Consider the following 24063-nt stretch of genomic DNA (forward strand, 5'->3'; position numbering starts at 1 on the left):
ATAAATGAAGACATGGAGTTGGAGGTTTCTTAGGCTACTCCCACTTATTGACCCAAGAAACTGGAAGTTAGTTGGCATTGAAAAATAGGGCTGTTTATTTGTTTGAATGAAACATGGAAGCTTTTAACAAAGAAATGTCAACAGAGGCAAACAACTGTGAAAGCTGAGCTGCAGCCCCAGCACAGGCAGGTTCTGGTACAAATACCCATGCAGGATACTCCCAGACTATCTCCTCACTCTGCCTGCTCCCAAGACCCACAACATATGGCCTCTCCATTCTGCTGGCTACAGTAGCGATGTTATCTGAAACAATGGGACCCAATGGGCCTTTTAAAAACATCATGCCTGCCTTGATTATGCTTGCCAGTTTCACACTTCATTTTCCTTTCTTCTTTCCCTATTATACATTCTGTCTTATTGTCTAAAACAGTGCACCTCACTTTTCTGTTTGTGCATATTTCTCTTTCTCTCCCTGGGAAATGTAACGACCTTCCTTTCCTACCTACAGCGACAAGACCTTGCCTTGCTTGTCTAGTCTGCTAAGAAGTCTTTAAACCAGGGGAATTTATTAACCTAGTAGCTCAGAAAGCAGATGGTGTGGAGCGTACAAGACTGGCTGGGAAGGTGAAAGGAAGAACAGAAAAATCTAAATCTTTTCACCACAATCTATGTTGATCTATTTGAATCTTCAGACCAAAGTACTGTCAGGATACTCACTTCAGAATTTTATCTACTTGCAGCCCATCATTACTTGAAAGATAGAAGTACACATGATATCACTTCTGATCTAAATTATTCTAGAATTCTGTGATACACCCATGCTCTAAAAATGTCCTTGATGCACCTTGGGGATGTAGGAACACTGACTAGGATCTCTCCACGCTCGCATTTGGTCCTTCTTTCTCTGACATTGATGCAACATACAACTTTTGAAGAGGATTGAGATATACTATTTGAGGTGAGTGAAGTCCTTCAGGCATAAATCAAAGTGAACTGAATGTCAGTTGAATTTGGGATTTGTATTCAGGAGGAAAGGTCCATCTGTGAAGCACCCTAGAGGCAAAAACAAGGCCTAAAGGCTCTCAATGATCAAACACTCTGAAGTCTATCCTTTTTCCCTCCTCCTCAGGCTAGGGAAAGCTACACAAACCATTTTCTGAACGACACGCTCCTGGCAGCTCTGATCTGTTCTTCGGTGAGGAGATGTGGTCAAACCCTGCCTGCTGAGTCCTCCCTGAGTGAATTGTAGCACAACTTCTGCCTGGGGAGGATTCATGGGGAAAAGCCTGGGCTTTTATCACCCCTCCTGAGATGCACTGCATGAAGCCTGGAAGTGAACTTTTCCCTCATCTTTCTGTTGCTGCTGGTACTGAGTTTAGGAGTGTCTGGTTGTGGGCAGCACTGCCTGGCCAAGTACCATTATTTTCCCTCTCTTGGTCAAGCAGTTCAAAGTTCAGCTGGGCCACCATGGAAGACAAGGAGGGAATCAGGGTGGGAAGCACAGGCAAGGGGCTAGAGGTCCAGAGGAGGAAGTTTTGGAAAAGGGCCTGTCCTCTGTGTTTTCCTCTGGACAGAACAGAAACAATCATGCAACTCACATCACCAGTACAGGTGTAGCCACACCATCCCCTATTCTCAGTAAAGGTGGCACACAGTTCACTGGGAGTGGAGTTAAATTCAGCTGTTGGCCTGTCACAAGTGATATTCCCCATGGCTCAGTACTGGAGACAAAGCTGTTTAATATCTTTAGTGATGATCTGGATGAGGGGATCAAGTTTGCAGACAGTCAGTTTGCAGACAACACCAAGTTAGGCGAGAGTGTTGATCTGCTGGAGAGTAGGAAGGCTCCACAGAGGGATCTGGACAGGCCAAGGCCAGTTGCATCAGATTCAAAAAATCTTTACAACCCCATGCAACACTACATGCTTGGGAAAGAGCGACTGGAAAGCTGACTGATGGAAAAGGACTGGGGGTCATTGGTTGACATCCACATGAATGTGCGTCAGCAGTGTGTCAGAAATAGTGTGGCCAGTGTGGCCAGCAGGACTAGGCAAGTGATCATCCCCTTTCACCCAGCACTGGTGAACCCCTACCTCAAATACCATGTTCAGTTTTGGGCCCCTCACCACAGGAAAGATGCTGAGGTGCTGGAGCAACTCCAGAGAAGGGCAACGATGCTGGAAAAGGGTCTAGGGCACAAGTCTTACAAGTAGCAGCCAAGGAAACTGGGGTTGTTTAGCCTGGAGAAAAGAAGGCTCGGGGGACCTTATCTCTTTCTGTAGCTTCTCCCAGGTAACAAGTGACAGGATGAGAGGAAATGACCTCAAGTTGCACCAGGGGAGGAGGTATTGAATATTGGATATTAGGAAAAATTTCTTACTGAAAGTGTGGTCAGGTATTGGAATAGGCTTCCCAAGGAAGTGGTGGAATCACCATCCCTGAAAGTGTTAGAAAGGTGTGTGTGGTTGTGGCATTGGGGGATGTGGTCTAGTGGTGAACATGGTGCTACTGGGTCAATGGTTGGACTTGGTGATCTTGGAAGTCTTTTCCAGCTTTAAAGATTCTATGATTTCTCGGAGGAATAAGATCAAAATGCCATACATGGATGTTGAGGGAACATGTTTTAACCAGCACAGCTGCAGGTCATAACTGAGGCTACCATTCCTTCCCAGGAGTGTTTGATATATACAGGTGGTCTGCTGAGAAGTAGAGTCTATGTAGGATGTGAAAGGTGAGGTACCTTTTATTTTTGTTCCCTGCTGATATGTGCCTGATAAAAACAACATCTGCTTGAGTTAGCACTTCAATACTGCACCAGTCATTTGTTAGCGTCACTGTTTGCAAGGTTTTGCAAAGTCAGCATGCTGCACAATAGTATCTTCCTGAAGGCATCAGAATTTACAGAACGGTCATCTATTCCCCCTCAGCAGACTGTTCAGCAAGGTGTCCATTTAAAAGGTGATAAAGAGTTACACCAAAAATCCAATCTTTCTGATTTTAAGAATGTCTGATAACTAATCAGCACCCGGTTGTCTCAGATTGATAACAGAACTTAAATAGCCCTTCTGACAGCACCCTACTCCCACCTCCAACCCTGAGATCCTTAGTAGGGAAAAGCAGTCTCTTTAAAACCAGTTTTTAGCAGCCAGATTAAAGTGATTAGTCCAGTCTGCAAATTGCCATTGCCTCTTTTTAAAGGAAAGAAATCTGAGGGAAATAGTCTGAAACAAAGACCGAAAGGTAAACCAGAAAGATTATACCTTCTTTCTCCCTGTCCCTCACTGGTATTCTTTCTTTCAAATTCAAAAGTTCATTTATCTCTTCATTTGTGCTATAACTCTGGGTCTGACATAATTAGCCCCTAATTAGTGATTTTGTTTTTGGCTTGTAATTTTAAATTTTCTTTTTCTCATCTTTCCCCACCAAATAGAGTACCTACAGGGGAAAGCTAGTTTTGTTCTTTCTAAAACAAAAATTAAATCTTCCTCAATGTAGTCTAGTCCAGATATTGGATATTCTGGAAAAGAACCCCACCACGAAAGTTACAGCAATGTGACTGAGTGGTACGGGACTGTGAAACTGCAGATTTAATTTTAAAAATTTGGGTCACGATGGCCATGAAAATATATAAAAGATGAATGGTTCCATTTTCAAAAGCACTCTGCATCCAAAGTACTTGAAGGAACTTTCAGTTGCCAAACAAGTAATTTGGGCATGAGGCTATTCAGCAATTTTGACACTGATTTCATACGTATTTCGAGACAAATTTTCAAATGTGTACACCCCATTATGTACACAAGACTTTCCTCAAAAGGCAATGAAAGTACAATTCCTTTTTTTTAATGAGACATTCAGATGACTTGAGCATTTTTTAAAACTTTGCCACCAAAGGATCACTTTATGTGTTTGTGTTTAAAAATCTTGGCTAAGATCATTTGGATTATTAAATACAGAGCAGAGGGAATAGTTTTTGGAAAATGTTGGCCATAATCCCACAAAGTGATCTATTACATTATCATTTCTATAATGGATGACATCACCTCTTTTTGACTCATCTTACTTGGTATGTCTGTAATGCCTGAAGAGAATTTAATTGTTAAACTGTGGAAGGTTCCCTCATGTGTCAAACCTCACAGGAGGGCTCTCATTTCCCTCCATCACTCAGTCTTCATTCTCTCCACATGGAGCCAATCAACTGAAAGATAATATCTTCCAAGTACTGTAATTGCTGTTACTCTCCACACAATGTCATGTTGTGCCCTTAATTCTGACTGTCTCCATTGTTGCTGTAGGCTACTGGCAATGTATCAACATTTAGCAAGGATTTAGTCTTTTGGCATAGCCACCTCCTATGCATTTTTATTTAAAACATGATTCCTTGTATTCTCTGTGGGCCACTGGGAAGAAAAGTTGTAAGTGATGTTAAAAAAGGAGCTTTCTGGCTCCTTTTACTAACTCCTCATTTGTAAAGGAGACTGAGAAAATTTGATACGTAAATGGAAGGTACAAAATTCACTTCTCTGATGTCGGTTCAAGTTAACATTTTATTCTCAATGCTCACATCACACAATAAGCCAATTAGCTTCCAAACAGCACACGGTATGGTAATAAAGAAAATCCTGGAGCTGGAAAGTATGTCTTCATCACACAGCTTAGAACCTATTGGAAGAGTGCAGAGAAATACGTTAGTTGGCGTCTTGCTTCATGAATCCTAAGAACATCTGGACCCTATTTCATCTCATTTTGCAGATGACCCATCACTCTGTTCTATGCTGCTTTCTTTGTTCATGCTCATGTATGTTTGTATGACATCCAAAAATATTTGTCTCACTGAGCGAGCTTATACAGTCTTTTTTCCTACAGCCTGGAGTTTGGCTCTCAGCGACTTTGGATTGAAAGATGGGTACAACTTGTGTACTAGTAATGGCTTGTCCAAGGTTTTCCCTCCAGTAGGTTTCTTCTTCCTTGCTATATTTCCTTCCTAGTTACTTTTACGTCTTCCCAGAAAACGCTGACCTTGATCTCCAGCCACTCACTTGTCAGTCTGTATGTGCATCCAGGTTTGTCCCTTCCCAGGTGCAGAATCTGGTACTTATCTTCATTAAACTTCATAGGGTTGGTGATTATCCAGCCCTCTAATTTGTAGAGGTCTCTCTGAAAGGCACTTTGCCTTCAAGGGAGTCAACAGCCTTCCCTTGATCAGCTAGGTGGATTACCTTGTCATACAAGGAGATTAAGTTTGGCAAGCAGGACTTTCCCCTCATGAACGTGTGCTGGTTCCAACCAATGATTGTATTCTCCTTCAGATGTTTTTCAATACCTCCCAGGATACCTCCCCATAACTTTACCAGTCACTGAAGTGAGACTCACTGACTATGGTTCTGTAATCTCTCCTGTGAGGAAAGGCTGAGACAGCGAGGACTGTTCAGTCCAAATATGAAAAATTTCAAGGGGGGGATTATATCACACCTGAAGGGATGGTGCAAAGAGAATGGAGCTCAGCTCTTTTCAGTGGTGCCCAGTGACAGGATCATAACTGAAACAAAGAGGGTCCTCCTGAACATCAGGAAACACTTTTAAACTGCTGGTGTGACTAAGCACTGACACAGGTTGCCCAGAGAGATTGTGGAGTCTCCCTCCTTAGAGATATTAAAAACAGGTGTAGACATGGTCCTCAGCAACTAGCCCTGTTACAGCGGAGTGTTAGACCAGATGATCTGTAGAGTTTTCTTCCAACCTCAACCATTTTGTGATTCTGTGAAGTAGCAAGCCATAATATGACCCTGTGGTTTGTTAAATGTTGTGAGAACCTTTGAAATTGAAAGAACTGCATTTATAGACTTCTGTAAGGCATTCACTGCAGTCCCATACATCCTTATCTCCAACTTGAAGTGACATGGATTTAACGAATGGACTGGTCAGGGGGATAAAGAATTGGCTGGATGGATGCAGTCAGAGGAGTGGTCAGTGACTTTATGGTTAGGTGGAGGCTGGTGTTGAGTGCTGTCCCTCAGAACTCTGTGCTCTTCAATATCTCCATCAATGACACAGACAGTGAGCGGTGATGACACAAAGTTGAGCACAACAGAAGGAAGGGATGCCATCCAGAGGGACCTGAACAAATTTCATAGGTGAGCCCATGAGGATCTCATAAAGTTTAACGAGTCCAAATGCAAAGTGTTGCATCTGGACTGGGGCAATTCCAGATATGACTACAGAATGAGAGAAGTCGTCATTGAGAGCAGCCTTGCTCTCAAGAAGGACTTGGGGGTTCTCGTGGACGAAAAGCTGAACATGAGCTGGCAATGTGCCTTCACAGCCAGGAAGGTCAACTGCATCCTGTGATGAATCAATAGAGAAGTGGCCAGCAGGGTGAGGGAGGTGATTCTACCCCTCTCCTCTGTCCTCATGACTCCCCACCTGTAGTACTGTGTCCAGATCTGGGGTCCTCAACACAAGAAAGATGTGGACCTGTTCAAGTGGGTCCACAGGAGGACCACAAAGATGATCAGAGGGATGGAGCATCTCTCCCAGACAGACCGACTGAGAGAGCTGGAATTGTTCAGCATGGAGAAGAGAAGGCTTCAGGGAGACCTCATTAAGGCCTTCTGGTACCTTAAGTGGGTTTATAAACAAGAGGGAAAGGGACCATTTATATCAGCACTGACAGAACAAGGGGCAATGGTTTTAAACTGAAAGAGGGCAGGTTTAGTTTAGACGTTAGGAAGAAATTCTTTACTCAGAGGGTGGTGAAGCACTGAAACAGGTTGCCCAGAGATGATGTGGATGCCCTATCCCATCAAGGCCAGGTTGGATGGAGCTCTGAGCAACCTGATCTAATGAGTAATATCTCTGCTCATGGCAGGGGAGCTGGAACTAGATGGTCTTTAAGGTCTTTTTCAACCCTAATAATTCTATCATTCTATGATTCTGAAATTCTATAAGAATATTGGACTAAATAACTAATTAGAGGAAACAAAGAAAAAATTCCCTTATCTTGCAAGGTAGTCTGATTCCAGCATAAAACCACATGATGTGCAGATCTCTCAAGCTATGAGAAATCACAGGGAAACAAAACAAGTAACCTCTCAGTACCAGTGACACAAGACCAAGATGTGGCAGTCTTTTTCCCGAAAAAAAACCAGAGGGTTTTGAAGACCCAACAATATAAAACATGGTAACTCTCAATTTGCACTCAGTAATCAATAAGACACATGCACAAGCTGGAAGTCTGACCAAGAGGTTAGTTACGTGAAGAAACACGCATAGAGTAAGACAGCACTGGAATCACTCCCAACAAGACTGATTTTTGAGGAACACCTCTGAACACACTTAAGTTGAACAGGATATTGTGTTTATTTGATTAGACACGTTTGTCTCTGACCAAGCCTTCTTTGTCATTCTAGAAGCCCTGACTGTAGCAGGCTTTCACTCATCTTCCATCATCTTGGAGACTGGAGGAAATTATTAGAAATGTCCATTCCCAATAGGCTTTCCTACAGGAAAGATAAATCCAAACTTATTGCTTAGAGATCATTTCAGGCATGACAACATGCAAGCACACTGTTCATGAAGTTTATTTCATATTAGTATAATACTGTCTGATCTCATTGTTTATATAAGTGCTCCATTTTTATTTGAGTTCTCTTAATCACTCATCCTCAGCGATGTCTGCCAAAGAAAAAGGCTGATTTCTGCTCTTTGTTAGAGTACTGTAACCTGGCAGGGCTGACTTGCCTTCTCAGAGTATGTATAGCACAGATTTTCAAAACGTCATGTTCTGGAAGGTTACAGACTAAACAGATTTCAACTAATGGGGTGTCTTCAGTGTTTGAGAAAAGAGAAAGTTTGAAGCTTAGGTGCTTATTACAAAGTCATCCCTGCTCCTTCAATAACTCATTTTGATATTTTTTAATTTGCAAAAATGTGTCTGTGATCCCATAGGCTCTTAACTACTTTGTAATGAGTGTGTATGAACAGATGGAAAATGTTTTCAATTTCTGAGAGAACTGCTAATGGATGTCACCAGCTATTAGAAAAGCTCAGGTGGTTCCATTTTGGGAGAATAGGTATTGTCATAAGCCTCTTCATTTTTAATGAAATGTTTGCTCATTTATATCTTTATGGTAAGTTTAAGACTGCCTGTACTAGCAAAAAAAGATTAGAACTTGAGCTGGAAATTATTCACTGTGTAGTAGTCCAGAACCTTGGTTCCCAACATTTCACCTGAAAACAAAAGTTTGTTGTAGGTCACATTATTATGAGGAAAAGTTAATAACTGGAAAAAAAAAATAATTCCATCAGGGTTAGATTTTTTCCCCCTTTTTTTCTAAGAGATGCAGAAAAAAAAAGTAAAAACAAAAGAAGAAAAATTTCTGGTTTCTTATCTGAAAATCTAGAACTACTTTTAACATCAAAGTGGAAAGGAACTCTTTTCCTATATAAAATTTGATAATTTTGCTCTGCTAATCTGTTTAGATTTTTAGTCACTAGCCCAGATGAGATTTCATACTGCTTTTGAGCTCCCTCTAGCATCAGACATTAGGATCTTCCCATGATAAGGAACTGAGATATGAAATATAAAAGGATAACATAAAACTCAGTAAGCAAGTTTTCCCTTCTATTTCTCTTTGGGGGACAGAATTAATACAGTGAATAGGGCTGAGATGTTTTCCTGGCTGTGAATTGAAGACTGGAGGGAATGTAAGCATGGTCATATTGGGACAGAGTGGTATTACTGGGTTACCCTTCCTTCTCCACTTACTACAAAAGACAGAGTTCAGAAATATAGATTACTCCTCTCTGCTCTGCTGTAGGCTCACGTTGCTAAACTGCATTGAGACACTACTTTGATCAAACAGCTGTGAGCTGCGTGAGACTCAATTAACATATAAAGATACCTCAGCGTACTCTATATAGGTTGATATTTTTGAGATTTAAATGTGTAAAAGGTCCTTCAGAAAATGTCTTGCACTATTTCTCCAGGAACCTGATGCACAAAGAGCAACACCACAATCAGACCTCCTTCAGCACTCATGCCAGACCTAAAGAAGCTTTCATCCACATGTTGCTCCTTCTTTTAGGTCTAAATGTTTCCAATTCAGTCTTCAATTTGCCCAATGAAGTGGGCAAAAGAATAGCAGCTATGACAGGTAGAACACCACCTAGATCAATCTTTTCTCTACCTTCGCAGTGTGAAGGACAACAGTGTTCAGAAGAAGAAATTACTTTTCTCAGCTGTCCCACGAAGGCACTGACTTCCTTTACAGTCTTTCCCTGAGTGACAAGTGAGGTTGCAAGTATTTATTCAGTGACTGGAATAATGAGGAAGATGGATGAAGGAGCTCAAAGGCAAGTGTTAACACCTGCAGAGGGTGGAAGAAAGAACAGAGCAGACTCAGGGTAGAATATCCTCCTTATAAGGTTCTGCACTGCAAACATTTCCTAGGAACACCTTGAACATTTATACATTTATTTTACTCTCACATTCAACAACTCTAGACATAGTGAACAGTCTCTATTATGCAAGATGCTGTACAAATAATATTTATTTGCCTTAGAAAAATTACACTAAGAACCATAAGCCCCAACAGATGGACTAGACACACTCCAATGCGGCTAGCTGATGCATGGACCACAGCTAGCAATTATCTATATCTAATTAAAAAGAAAAAAAAAATCAAATGAAAAATAAATTTCAGTTTTCTGCATTGAAAACTGCAAAGAAAATTGATATTTTAAGTTCAATCTGAGTGAAAAGAACTATATATGTATGCCAATGATGGTACGTTAACTTCCTCTGGTAAAATAGAAATGCTTTAATGACCTCACTTAGTCCAACCCTGCCAACATTTCAGCATCTTCCCAGTTAATTACTTCCAGAGTAAGAAATTATATTGGGAACAATTAAGCATTGCATGTCACTGCAGCTCCTAATTCTGTTGTCTATATTCCTCTGCAGTCAGGCTGAGTTTGTTTTAAGTTTATTTTATTTCAGCTTATCTCACATCAGAAGAAGTGAAAACCTCGTGAACAGCCGGGAAGTGGCAATTCCCATATCCTGACTCATAAAAATCGCAGGTAAGCCAAAGAAAAACTATTCCAAAGGCACAGAATGGCAGTAACTTTGCTTCTCAACAGCTCTGCACTGAAGGTGACAGATGCATTTCTTTGAAACCAGTCTGTTGGAATTTCACAGAGGGGCAGAAAATGCAGAAAAAACCTCAAACACAAAAAGCCCAGCTGTCGTTGGGTTGAAATAGTCTTGAAGTGGAGCTACAATCCAGGGAGATGGAGAAACATGCTGGGAACCAAGAACTGAAAATACTGTTTCAGTATACATTGATAGAAAGGTTTTGCAAAAGTGCTGTTTTCCCAACAACCACCTGTTACAATCTGCTAAAATATTGCAGAAAGAATTTTTTATATTCGAATGTTCCCTTGAGCAAAATTAAAACTCATACAAGTTATCTGTTGAGACCAAAACTGTTTTTATTAATTACTAAGAGATGCAAAGAGAAAGAGGAAAAAAAAAAAGAAAAGGTTAGAAAATGCTAAGATTAATTTTAGAAGCAAAGAAAAAGATTACCACCAAAAAACTACCTATTTGTCCAAGCTGACTTGTGGAGTGGGGGGGGCAGAGGGAGAGAAAGAAACGGTTTTCGCCGTTTTTTTTTCTCTGGCTCCGCCGCTTTTCGGTGATGTTATCTCTTTAGCTGTAGGGGATCTGGAATGCAGCCAGGATGTGGGCTTCTCCGCAGCTCACACCGGCCCTGTTTCAGGCTTGTGCAGAGGCCTCGGTCCTGCTGTACCTCTCAGAAATAGGGTTGGGGTGGAAAAAACTCACGTGGGGTAGCACGGAGGGTCCCGGTCCAATTCCAGGTGGCAGAGGTTCAGTCTCTGGTGACGGGCAGGCAGTTTTACGGCGGCGGAAGAAAAGAAAAGGTGAGGGCGAGGTGGAGACAAGATTTTTTCAGCTGGTATAGCCAAACTCTCTTGCTCACTCCTCTTTCCCTAATCTTCCCAAATTTCTCTTCAGCTTTTATAGTGTTCAAAGGAGGTAGTCTGTGGTGTTTTGGCACTTAGCCCTGTTCAGATGTTCGCAGAGATATGATAAGGATGAACAATACCAGGATCTTTTGGCAGGAAAACTCCAGTGGGAAACTTTGGTGAGAAATTCTCACCAAAGAAAAATTTTGGTAGGAAGTTTCTGACAGGCGGAAACAATGGCGAAACATAATTTTTGGCATTTGTATGTTATCTGTCTGTTACACCACCTGGTCCACTAAGACTGTGGCTTTGTTCATCCACGTTTGATACTGTCTACTGAAAGCAGTGCCTTTTAAAGACAGGTTGATTATCTGCCTAGCACCACAACTCAAGTTACAGCAAGATTTACTGAGCACAAGAACTACTTTCCACCTGGCTGGATTAATCATGATAAATGAGCTTTGTAAAACACTAAATTCTGGCACAAAGGAGAGTTCCTACTTGTGTTTCAGTAAAATGGAGCTAGTAATAAGTATTTATTTCCTATGCAGCTGGAATAAAACAGGGCATAACACAAATGAAATTTTTGGCAAAGGAAAGAGTGTTTAATATACAGCTTCTGCAGAAAAGGTCCTATTTGATAAAGAAGCTCTGCAGCTTAAAAGCTTAAACGTAACAGGTTTTCAGACAAAATGGAAAAATGCTAAAAAAACAATCTCCAAGGCAGAGATGAATACTGTGTGGAGTACAAAGGAATTGCATGAAAAGTGCTGTTGCAAACCTTCTGAGCAAGCAAGGACCAAGCTTGGCTGCTGAAGATGACTCAAGTTGAATTTTCAAAAGTAAGAAACTAAAAAGTTCATTTCTTTGATAGTTGATAGGTTCCTTTTTTTCACTGGTTTTATCCTGGGGATTTGGATTATTTTGAGTACACAAAAGCTCAGCACGCTCAAACAGCAGCAGCAGAAAAATTAGATAATTCTGGCAGCACCACAAAGAAAGAGGTGCATGGTCTTATTGTGTTGGATAAGGAGCACATACAAAAACACAAAGTCCACAACTGTATTGAAATCATGCCCAGCACCTCAGCCTGTGCCTCTTCACAAACAGTTTTCCCTCTGCTGTCCTCAGGGGCTACTTTCGTGGTTTTTTCTGTCTGCTCTTTTAAAAACCCCTCCCTTATCTTCCTTCAGTGATGTTCTTCATGTCCCCTTTCTCAAAATTTCCTTCTTAGATTCAAGCTTTCTTTTCAGAGATTTGTGCCCATATGCCTCTGTCTTTTCATACACTCTCATGTGTATCATCACAACATGCAGTAGCCAGAGGTAGCTTTGAAGGGGACCTGATTGTCAGAAGCTGTTTAGGCCCCAGGAAAGCTGATGGGAGCTCAGATTCTAACCTTAAGCACTCAACCTTGGAATAATTTGTTCTGTGAAATCTGTCAGTCCCAATGTTGTCTGTTATTTAGATATTCCTACAAGTCTTGTTTTGTTTAAAGTGTTATCACAGCCCTTTTATACCACATAATTGTGTGAGTATCTCAACCTTTGTCTTGGAAGAAATATTCCTTTTTTGATTCCTCGTGGTTGCAGAGGAAAATGGGAAAAATGAAGACAGGAGTGTTAATTAAAACAGACAACTTGCGTTACATGGATTTTATTTCACTCTCATAGTCTGGGAATAGAAGCAACAAAGCCAGTATCCCCTCTGCATCCGGAAAACACATATCATATCTCCAAAATGAGGACAAATTAAGGAGGCTTGAAGGTGAATATCTATTCATGCAGGAGTTGACTTATCAATAACACAATCATTTTTCAGATGAATTGCAGATCCAGTTATTGTTTTTTTCCAACCCTGAAAGTCAAAGAAAGCTTCTTAAAATAAAGATAGCTTTCATAAATTTTCTTTTGAAATTTTAAACGTGTTTCGTGTAAGCTTTCAACTTTAGCTGCAGTGTCTCAGTTTGGCTAATAGTATCTGAAAAAAAAATCTGATTGAGAAATATGTATGAGTCAGCAATCATGATGCCCCTAGCAAAGCTGGAATAATGAGTGTGAGCCAGTAAACTATTAACTGCCTTTATTACAGCTGGCTAAGAATCAGTAACAGCTATTAAAAATATATAATTGAGATGGAGTTCAATTTGTTTTTGGCATAGTAGAAAACCTGAAGGAATGATTGGATGTTAAGAGTCCTTTTGGTTCTGTAGGTAGCAATTTATGTTCACATCAAAAAAGTAAAAAAAGTTCATGTTTTTTGAAGCTTTTCATAAGATGTGCTCTCACAGAGTGAAATGTATGTGTACTGTATTTAGATGGGAGGGTTTTGGTAGCGGGGCAGTTAAAGGGGTGGCTTCTGTGAGGGACACCAGAAGCTGCTCCTATGTGCAGCAGAGGCAGTTCCAGCCAGACCCCAGACAAAACTGCCACTGGCTGAAACTGAGTCCATGAGAAATGTTGGTGGAATCTCTGAGATAATGTATTTAAGAAGGGGCACAACAACTGCTGGGAGAGAAAAGTTGGAATGTGCAAGAGAAACAGCTCTGTAGACAGCAAGGTCAGTGAAGGAGAAGGGCTAGGAGGTACTGCAGGTGCCAGAGCTGAGATTCCCCTGCAGTCTGTGATGTGGACCATGGTGATGCAGGTTGTCCCCCTGAAGCTCATGGAGATACAATAAGGAGCAGATATCCATCCTATATCCAGTGTAGGACCCTGTGCCACAGCAAATGGATATACCCTGAAAGAAGATGCAGCCTGTCGAGACCCTACACTTTAGCAGGCTCCTGCCAGGACCTCTGGCCCTGGAGGGTCCATTGCTGGAGATAGTTTTTTGTGTCTATATGGGGAACAGGGATGTAGGAGAAGTCCACTGCTGAAGGATTGCACCTCATGGATAGAATCTATGCTGGAGCAGTTCTTGAAGACCTGCAGTCCATAGAAAGTCTGTCAGGTGCCCACTAAGCAGCTCTGTCACTCCTTAGTAGTATGGGAGAGAAAATGAAAAACCCATGGATTGAGATAAAAGCAGCTTAGTAGAGAAAAGCAAGGTCCACATAGTGAAAAAAAGGAAAACACAGAGGTTTTATTCTCTACTTCCCATTAGCAGGTGATGACCTGCCACTACCTGCGAAGTAGGGGCTTTGGTAGTGGTTGGTCCAGAAGACAAATGCTTGAATTTTAATTCCCTCACCCCTCCTTCCTCCTTCTCTTACTCTTATTGATGAGTCATATTGTTAAATGGTATGGAATATCCCTTTGGTCAGTTTAAGTTAGTTGTCTTGGGTAGGTCCCCTCCCAGCGTCTTACTCACCCTCAGGTTTTGAGGCTTGGGGCCAGGTGGTAGTGGTTTGGAGAAACAGCCATGGTGGTGTGCGAGAAAAGCTCAGCAGTAGCCAAAACACTGGTGTGTTATTCATACTCTTCTAGCTGCAAGTACAAAGAACAGCACTATGAAGGCACTATGAAGAAAGTTAAGTACATCCTGGTCAGACCCAATACATTTAATAATATGCAACATTTAACAATATGTATTTCTTAATACATAAAAATTGAAATGTGACTGTAAATTAATTAGAGAATTTAGAAAAAAAGTAAAAAACATTAACAAAGTATTTTTAAGAGAACCTCACTCTGGGTTCTTTCCTGTTTTTACAAAGTCACAAGCATTCTTAGTTTCAAAAAGATTGTATCTTATAAAGGGGTAGGAAGGGGGAATCAACATTTCTTTCCTTGGACCAACTTCTCTATTTCTGTCGACATAAATTTTACCATTGGAATTTAGTCTGACCTTGTATCTAACTTAAACTCTTATCTTTTGCAGACTATGCAAACTTGTTTTTTCTCTTCTTTCACAAATGCTTCTAAACAAAAAGAAAGGCATTACACAAATGTTAGCTGAATGCCTCGTCCCTGCATTAGCAGAACAAGTTCATGCAGCCCCTTTTCTGATCTGCTTTGTCAATTTTCCCCTGAGAGAATAAAAGTGTCAGACTTCTTAGTATTTATTTGTGTAACAGGGAGGCATCCGATGCATGAGTTTTGCCACTTCCAGACATTACTCAAAGCATATTGTACAGCAAAAGTTTACTAAGGAAGACTACAGGGCTTTACTAATAATCCTCCTCTGATCCGTGCATTGCACTGGTCTGGATGATTTACAGATATCTGGTAGCCCAGATGGATTAGGGGTGGTAGAAGTCTAGGATAAATAGGCATGGAGCATGTGCAGTTTAGCTGCATGGGGTATGCAGTGAAATTCATGTCTTTACACTCCAGATTTCAAGAACAGTGTCTAAGTTGTGTCCAACTTGGCCAGGTCAGATTGATCAGCTTCCAAGACAAAAAACAGGATGACATTCACAAAAAAACCTGCAGGAGGGGGGCACAATTGTGCTTTCTGGGCCTGGGTCTAGAAAGATCTGCTAAATCTATTTGTGGTGCTTGATCAGGGTTTCATCAATGGAAGTCCCAAGCAGGTACTTTTCCTTCAAAATATATTGCCATCCCAAAATGCTTGCCAAATCAGACCTGGATTAAAGCATTAACAACATTTTGGACAGAAAGGGAAAATGCATAATGTAAGAGACAAGAGAACACAGGTGCAAGCCCTCTCCACTATGAGACAGTATCACAACCTACTTGGGCATCCAGCTACAAAACTAAGAAAAGACCTGTGCAGTCCATCAGGTTTCAATTTTAACATAAAAAATGAAAAAGAAAATTATGGAGTTTTTTCCTAATCTCCACCTAATGTTTGCTAGCTGCTGTGAGATACTAGTACTGAAGAAACAGTTTTCCTCATCATGTTTTGGCTGTCCCTTACAACCATACATATATTGTGAGAGATCGGAAAAAAATATATGCAGAAATATTTCAATTGCATTTATTCATAATGCTGAAACACTTTGGATCCCTGGTCATGAATAGGATGTCTAGAGGATGTCAATTGGACAACATATCAGAAAATGTGACCTCCACCCATTGATTAATAGTTTAAGGCAAATACAGTTTGATGTGTGAATACAAGGAAAGAATAGCAGTGTAAGTGGTCAGCTCAAAATACTATCTACTTGACTGTTTCAGATTTTCTTTTGTTCAGGTTGTTTCAGGTGATTTCCAATATTTTTGTGGATGTCACAATAAAGTAAAGCTTTAGGAAGGCAACAAAGATGACATTTTCATAGTGTATACAGCCAATGCCTCTCAAGTATTAAGGAATCACAGTAGAACAAATTACCAAAGGAATTGTTTGAAAATTGTTTGAAAAGCTTTAAAGGGTGGTTGGCATTGCTGTATGCTTTTTTGACTAAAGTAATCTCAGGTATCCTGTATTTTTCAGTTGTATGACATTAACTAGCTTTAGTCCAAGTTACCACATGCCCTTTACCTGAAAAGTATACACCATAAAATGTACATGAAAGCATAATACTTCCTCCTCACAGGTCTGATGTAGAAGAAAAGAGAATATCCACAAATGGTCTGAGATTTTACAAACATCAGGAAACACAAAATAAAATAAGTCACAGCTCATTTCATCCATTTCGACTTCAGCCCTACATAAATGCCATGATTCCTACAGGATGACATTAATTCCTCTTAGATGCAGTGACAGGGACTACAAACCTTTTCCATACTAGCCTACTATCTGCATGTTTTAATTTATTACAATTATGTATATCTCATCACAAACATATTTAGATAAAAAATAGTTCCAGAATTACAGAAAAATTGTCTACAAAGACATATGTAGCCCAGAAAGCCAATCATATCCTGGGCTGCATGGAAAGCAGCGTGGCCAGCATGTCGAGGGTTGTGACTCTGCCCTTCTATTTTGCTCTGGTGAGACCCCACCTGGAGTGCTGCATCCAGCTCTGGGGTCCCCAGCACAGAAAGGACGTGGACCTGCTGGAGCAAGTCCAGAGGAGGGACATGGAGATGATCAGAGGGATGGAAATGAAAGGCTAAAAGAATTGGGATTGTTCAGCCTGTAAAAGAGAAGGCTTCAGGCTGACCTATTTGCAGCCTGCCAGTACCTGAAGGGAGCCTACGAGAAAGATGGAGAGAAACTTTTTGTAAGATCATGTAGAGACAGGACAACGGGGAAGGGCTTCAAACTGAAAGAGAGTAGGTTTAGATTAGATATTAGGATGATATTATTTACTGTGAGAGTGGTGAGGCACTGGAACATGTCGCCCAGAGAAGTTGTGGATGCCCCATTCCTGGAAGTGTTCAAGGCCAGGTTGGATGGGGCTTTGAGCAACCTGGTCTAGTAGAAGGTGTCCCAGCCTATGCAAGGTGGTTGGAACTAGATTATTTTTAGGGTCCCTCTCACCTAAAGCCATTCTATGGTTATATGTTATCATTCTGTGTTTCTATACCATGCACTGCAATGCCTTACAATGAATAACATAACACACACACACGTGCACAAAATATGTAAAGGTGAGTTCAGTATCCCTCTTTTCTGTTTTTAACAGCTTTAACACAGTACACGTTATAAAGGATCTAAATACAGATAATCAATTTAAGAAGGCAAAATATTTTTATTAGTTTTCCAAGGCAGGCTGGAATGAAACACTAAATATTTGATAGAAAATCATAGAAATAGAAATACTCAGCATAACTATTCTTAAAATGATATAACAATGTGAAACATGAAATAGGGAGACTAAGAGTGTACTGTGAACATTTTTCTTAAAAGCTGAAATACTGAAATTAAATAAACAAACTCTGGTAGAAGAAATAGACTCACTGTTTTTGAAGACTGTGAAATGAGACCTAATGGTTGTATAACCTTTTAAAGGTTATGCAACTAAACATTGTTTGCAGGCTTGGTATGCCAGAATTCAATGACAAAATTAGCCAACAGTGTAATTTATGAGGGACTCTCCTGGTTCCCTCCTTACACAAATCAAATTTGGAGGCAGAATAATGTCTTATGATAGCAAGGCAGTACTTGCTGAATGTGTTGTGTGGCAGTTTGCAATATACCTTCATCTGAAATCACATTTATAAAAGGAATGTTCAATTTGAAACCATTTTTACCCCATTTACTGACACCTAATCCATAATTCTTGCTACCCTGTGTATTTCCACAGGTAAGACATTACACCATGCAGACAGTAGTGAAAAATGGGGACAACAGAGAAAGTTCTTGCAGGTGAAAGGAAGAATGTCACTCTGTTCTTCCTGTTTCCCACTGAAAAATAATGACTTCCAAATCTCTGGAAATCAAGGCAGTTGGTGTGAAGGACTCTTCTTTGGATTAACCCTAGGTGTAAAAGGGCCAAGAAAGACTAAGGTGCACTTCCCAGTATGTGCACCCTGCCTGAAGCACCTAGGAGAACAGGACCATGATGGTCAGCCACATCACTGCCTCTCTTCATCACACATTTCTTGAAAAGGCAGAAAAATGAAGGTTGCTGGTGCTGGGTAATTCAGCAGAGGGGCTTTGCTTTCCCATCAGGTCATTGCAGAAGGCACATTAGCTCACAGCTAACGTACCTTTTCCACCAGATCATCTTTATTTTTCAGATTTAATATTTTTCTTATGTCCCTAGTAATTCTACAGTGCAGGGACAGGCCTTTAGATTTAGCTTAAGTGGGTCCATGAAATCTAAGGTCAGTTTAGGATAAAAAAATTTATATGTGAAATTATGTAACACTAGTGACACTGCTCTGACTGGATTGCTCATTTTCATTTTCTTTTATTTCGAAACCTCCCACTTCTGGAGTTATCTGTCGCTGCCATTCAGACTCATCTTCAGACAGAATGAACAGTCCTCTATTCCACCACCATCCCATCTATTACACCTGATGCCATTTGCATGTTTTTTAATGGAGATAATTTTGGTCAGTTGAATCGCAAGATGCAAACACAAGTAGCCAGGGGAATGTAGTTTACTCCGGAGGCGTGGCTGTGAATACTGTGTGGCTCAGTATTCATATTCTCTGAAATATTTTTCTCTCTGGCATGATGGTTGCATCTAAAGGGGAAGATTAATTTTTGTGGGGGCAGTACCTTTGTACTGCAAGATATAGGAATCCTTAAAAGGAGCCGGACAACAGGGAAGATATCCTCCTCTGAACTGCATAATGCCATGTGACATTTTGGCATATCAAATGTCTCAGCTATTCTTTTAGTATGGGTCCCTTAGAGAATCTTTTCTACAGAGTCTGGTAGATGGTTTCAAGCAATGTAAATCACCAGACCTATGTCTAAATAATGCTTTTCATGGTGCCTCAGTCAAACAATGTTTCCTGCTCTTTCTTGCTCTGGGTATAACCTTCACCATGACCTTTCACTGACGCCCTGCTGCATTTCTCACCTAAATCTTATTTTTGAGACCAACCACGCTGGGCCAGGTAGTTAGGTCCTTACTTATCAGATGTCACCATAGAAAGAAAAAAAAAGATGGCACAGATGTTTGATCATGCTTCTGGGTTTTCCTAGGCACTGATGCTTGTTTCTGCCAGGTTCAAACCATAGGGACGTGGAAGCTTCAGGAAACACCTTCTGAAGTCAACAGCTGTTCACTCAGGTGCTATAGGAAGATTAAATAAGTCAGTGAGCTGGGATCAGAGCTCAAGTTGTTTAACCCCTTCAAATGCTCCATTCAGTTGTCTGCAATGCCTTCCCTGGTGAAGTTTTAATATGTGCGAATCTGTAATTTACACACTTAACCCAAAACTTGTAGTTTGCTGAGCTTCTTTCATGTGGTTTAAATTCTACTTTTATGATTAAACTGTTGAAAAATGCCTTGGACAATTTGGAGAGTGGGTGACGCTTCATAGTTAAAATTATTATATTCAGATTCTTTTTTCATTATCCTGAAGTCTGTCAGTGTGGGAATAGCAATGTCAAGTGATGGTTAGTTATTGAGAACAGCATTTGGATTATTACCTTTCCAGAAAAGTACTCCCATTTCTGCTGAGAAACTGTCTTAATTTGCTTTTATTACTAAAACTTAATGAGATAGTCATATAAAACATAATTAATTTTATAATAATTTTTAAATTTATAGGTTAACCAAAGGGGGATTCTGTCTGCAGAGTCCATTTGGATCTTTGATCTGCCTGCTAAAAATGGCAAAAAATATCTGCCAGTTACTGCCAGGGCTAATGATGACCTCTGACCACGAAGGCACAAGTAATCTCTGCCTTGGTTTCTCAGCTATTAAATATGATGGGGAATACAGATCACAGATCACTGTAGGCTGTGAGCCTTTTTCTTGTTTCATCTTTTAAAGCTCCAATTCTGCAGTGCATACAAGCACAACTTTATCATTGTGACAGCACTGCTGTCAGTGGAGCTGCTCCAAGAATAAGGTCAGAGTGTGCATTCCTACAAGGCCATGGATTGAAAAATATTTGGGGTGAGATTTATTCCCCAGTTAAGAACCTAAATGGTACCCAGCACAATAGATTCTTCTACTTGTTTGTGGCTTTCTCAGTAAAAAAGTTTGTTATAATAGTAATAAAGTGAGAAGTTCTAGCTGTTCTTTATTATTTTACAGCACTGTCATATTTCACATCTGGTACTGTGTTTGACTTTTATTCCCAGCCCTGTTAATATGTGATATATCCATAGAACTGCAAAGTCAGAAGATTGATTGGACATTTCTAATAAATATTAATCTCTAGTCTTATATACTTGCCCATCTAGAGAAAGGACAAACATCTGTTTTGCAGAGGTCTGAATTTCTAGCGTGTTGTTGGCCAACTGGAACACACAGGTTGCATTCAAAAGCAAATTTGCTTGAATGGGTTGATGTGCTTCAGACAGGCAAAAATTAAGCATGAAATTCTAAGGACTGTTTCTCTGGTCTTATTTCAGCTTCTTTTCACAAGACTGCACAATACAGTTATCAGGTATCGGGCATTGAACAGCCTTTCATGTATTATTTAGGTAAAAGCTCAGCTGTTTTAGATGGCAAAACAGTGCAATCTAAAGTGAGTGTTATCCATTATTTTCACTTGAGCCAAGATTTATTTTAGCCCAATTTCCTGTCTACAGGGAAATGCAGCTGGTGGGTGAGTTCTGACTCCTATTACTGACTCCTAGAGAGCTTCTTTAAGGAATCCAGTGCCAACTCCCCACTGATTATTGATTCCATCAAGCTCAATGAACTCAAATGAATAAGTAGTTCCTAATTTGTTGTGACATTGCACAGATGTGTTTATTTGTTAAAGAAGGGAGCTGTGACAGTGCACTTCCCATTCAGCACTGGTACAACCTGGTTTGTATTGGCATGGATGGGGAGAGAAGGGTAGGCCATGCCAGGCAGCTTGCATGATGAGATATTTGCAATTACTACTCCTCAACAGAGTCTCTGAGCTTCCTCTCACTCTTCGTGCCTTTGCTTCCCTTTTCTAATATATAGATTGCTGAGTAGTTAAAGGTGGGGGACATAATTTAGATCTATCTCTGCAAAAGAGGGTCCATGCCCAGGTCACAAGTTTGCAGTTACAATCTAGATTACATCAGAGGTGAGACCAAGCTGATCTCACCTGCCACCCAAGGCATTTTTTCATGGACAGTTTTGTCCTTTTCACTGCATTCCTGGATCCTGGCAGTATAACTGCATGTGTGACTCAGTACCTTGGAAAAGTCTTATGCTTCTATGATCATATTGTTCTGTATCCAGAGATAATTTCAGTATGGCTTAAGAGCCCTGAAGTGTTGGAGAAGACTGAGTGATCACTCTTTGGGTTTTAAAATTCACTTCTTTTTATCTCTGGATTACTATGACATTCTGATGGCTAAGGTTTTAAATTAATGTGCAGAAAACCAATGACGAGTGCGATGATTTAACACCAACCGGTAACTAAGCACAACACAGACACCCACTCACTATCCTCCACAGAGGGATGAGGGAGAGAATCGAAAGAATAAAGGCTAGAAAAACTCAGGGGTCAAGATAAAGGCAGTTTAATAGGTAAAGCAAAAGCCACACAAGCAAGCCAAGCAAACAAGGAATTAATTCACCTCTTCCCATCAGCAGGCAGGTGTATAACCATCTCCAGGTAAGCAGAGCTCCATCACACGTAATGGTTACTTGGGAAAACAGATACCATCCCTCCAAACATCCTCTGCTTCCTTCTTCTTCCCCCAGCTCTGTATACTGAGCATGATGTCATAACAGTACGGAATATCCCTTGCATCAGTTGGGGTCAGCTCTCCTGGCTGTGTTCCCTCACAGCTTCTTGGGCAACCCCAGCCTCCTCAATGGTGGGGTCAGCAATAACTAAAGTAACCCTGCATTATCAATGCTGTTTTCAGTACAAATCCCAAACATAACCCCATTCCAAATACTGTGAAGAAAATTAACTCTACCCCAGCAAAAAACAGCACAGACTGTCTGAAATGAGAGGAAGTTCGAGAGGCCAGGTAAGGGAGTAGTTTCCCAAAGCTGTCAGGTTTGGTTTCAGGAAACCTGGATTCAAATTCCAGCTTGATGCATATTACCAGACACAAACTCAATGTTACTGTTAACTGCCCTGTAAAAGGTGACCTTATTAGTTCTTTCCCCCCCCTCTTATCTCTGCCAGTTTTCCAGGGCAGAAAATGTCTCTCACTCTCTGTTTGAGCCAGAGATTTTTAGAATGGTGACACCATCTCTGCTGGGGCCTTAAGGCATGTCCATAATAGAAAAAACAGCAATAAATTTCATTCAGAGAAAAAAAAGTAAGGAATTAGATATGTTTTTTTCTGAAAGCACTATGTGCTGCAAAGACAATTTTTCTTCTGTAATAAAACAAAAAATGATACAGCAGTAAATCTCAATGTGCTCTTCTCTCAGTAACATAATTTTACAGAAATATAGCAAGACAACTTATGTGTCTTTCCTTTCATTTATTTTCTCTAAAAATAGTTACTCAACCTTGTGAGTTGAAACTGGAAATTGATGTTCTGCATCTGTGATTAAGTAGCCCAACTAGCCCCAGAGTTTAATCACTAAATATTCTGGTTTGGAGTACAATTGGAATATACTCTTTGAATTCTATTTACAGGTTTGTGGGCAATGAAAAGAAGTAAGTTGGAGGAGAGTTTCTGCCCTCAATCTGTATCTGCTACCACTCCTTTTTTCTTTTTTTTTTTTAAAGGTTTAGGCCCTTTATTCCCAGAAGTTTCTCTGGTTCCTTATACTTACCTCAGTAAGAGGGATGTTGTGCCGGAAACGGAAGTACGAAATAGAGGACATCAGAGCATAGAGTACTTCTCCATTCATCAGGAATTCTTCACTGAGTATCTACCAGAACTCTATGGTTCACTGGCTGGATATGTGGATAAACAACTAAAGACTCAGCTCCAGGAAGAAAGATGTTTTGCTTCTTCAAGGCTACCAAGAGTAAAGATCCTTATCAAACCCTCTGCCTTCAGATATGGGAATAAACTACTCCCAGCTTTCTGGTTTGGAAAATCTTGTCAGCAGGAGTTTGTTAGTGAGATTTCTGATACATATCTGCAACAGTCTCTGATACAGTTCCATAATTCTGTATTTAAGAGAACGCAAAGCCTGTCATGCAAACAAGACAGCACTCAGATATACCGAGAATTTGACACACTTAGATTCCTTGCCCATTTCCAATCTATGCCTTTGTCAGATTTTTTGAGTCAGGAAGAACAAGCCCTTTCTTCTTCTTACCTATCTCAGTCTCTGGGATTTAAGAGAGGAAAGAAGGAGAGCAGCCCAACTACACAGTGATGTTTTACACAAAACCCAGGGCCAGTCTGAGGACACAGGTTGCTGCTCTGAGGCCTTCCCATCCGTGTAACCTCCACGTTGAGACCTGTCACCCACACATACTGAAATATTACTGCAGTGCACAGAGATAAATGAATGAATGCTTGTGGACTCCTCTGCTGCGGACTGACCTAGGCAACTACTTAAACAGCAACGAGAGGATACTTGCACTTGAGAAAGACAATTCAGTGAAAGCAAAATCAGTGGCAGTTTAAAACTGTTCCTTGATATAAATGTGTAGGGTTTAAAATAGAAATATCCAGTGCATTAAAATGATAGAAAGCAAAGTAACATAGAAATTAATTAACAACATTGAGACTCTCACA

General features: G+C 40.5%; 1 long non-coding RNA gene across 3 annotated transcripts; it reads right to left on the reverse strand.

The window, feature by feature from the left end:
- Positions 1 to 12669: 12669 nt before the first annotated feature.
- Positions 12670 to 22108, reverse strand: LOC113951655. Of its 3 annotated transcripts, XR_003529227.1 has the most exons (4): positions 19319 to 19378; positions 18072 to 18214; positions 14298 to 14417; positions 12670 to 12846 (listed from the first exon to the last, which is right to left on the reverse strand). It is a non-coding gene; the product is annotated as an uncharacterized LOC113951655 (long non-coding RNA). The 3 variants fall into 3 exon arrangements; XR_003529225.1 differs by lacking the exons at positions 18072 to 18214; positions 19319 to 19378 and adding an exon at positions 21979 to 22108; XR_003529226.1 differs by lacking the exons at positions 12670 to 12846; positions 18072 to 18214; positions 19319 to 19378 and adding exons at positions 13607 to 13728; positions 21979 to 22108.
- Between the last annotated feature and the right edge of the window lie 1955 nt (positions 22109 to 24063).

Source organism: Corapipo altera, unplaced genomic scaffold (assembly GCF_003945725.1).
Source record: "Corapipo altera isolate COAL_440 unplaced genomic scaffold, ASM394572v1 69, whole genome shotgun sequence".
In the NCBI taxonomy this organism is placed as follows: domain Eukaryota; kingdom Metazoa; phylum Chordata; class Aves; order Passeriformes; family Pipridae; genus Corapipo; species Corapipo altera.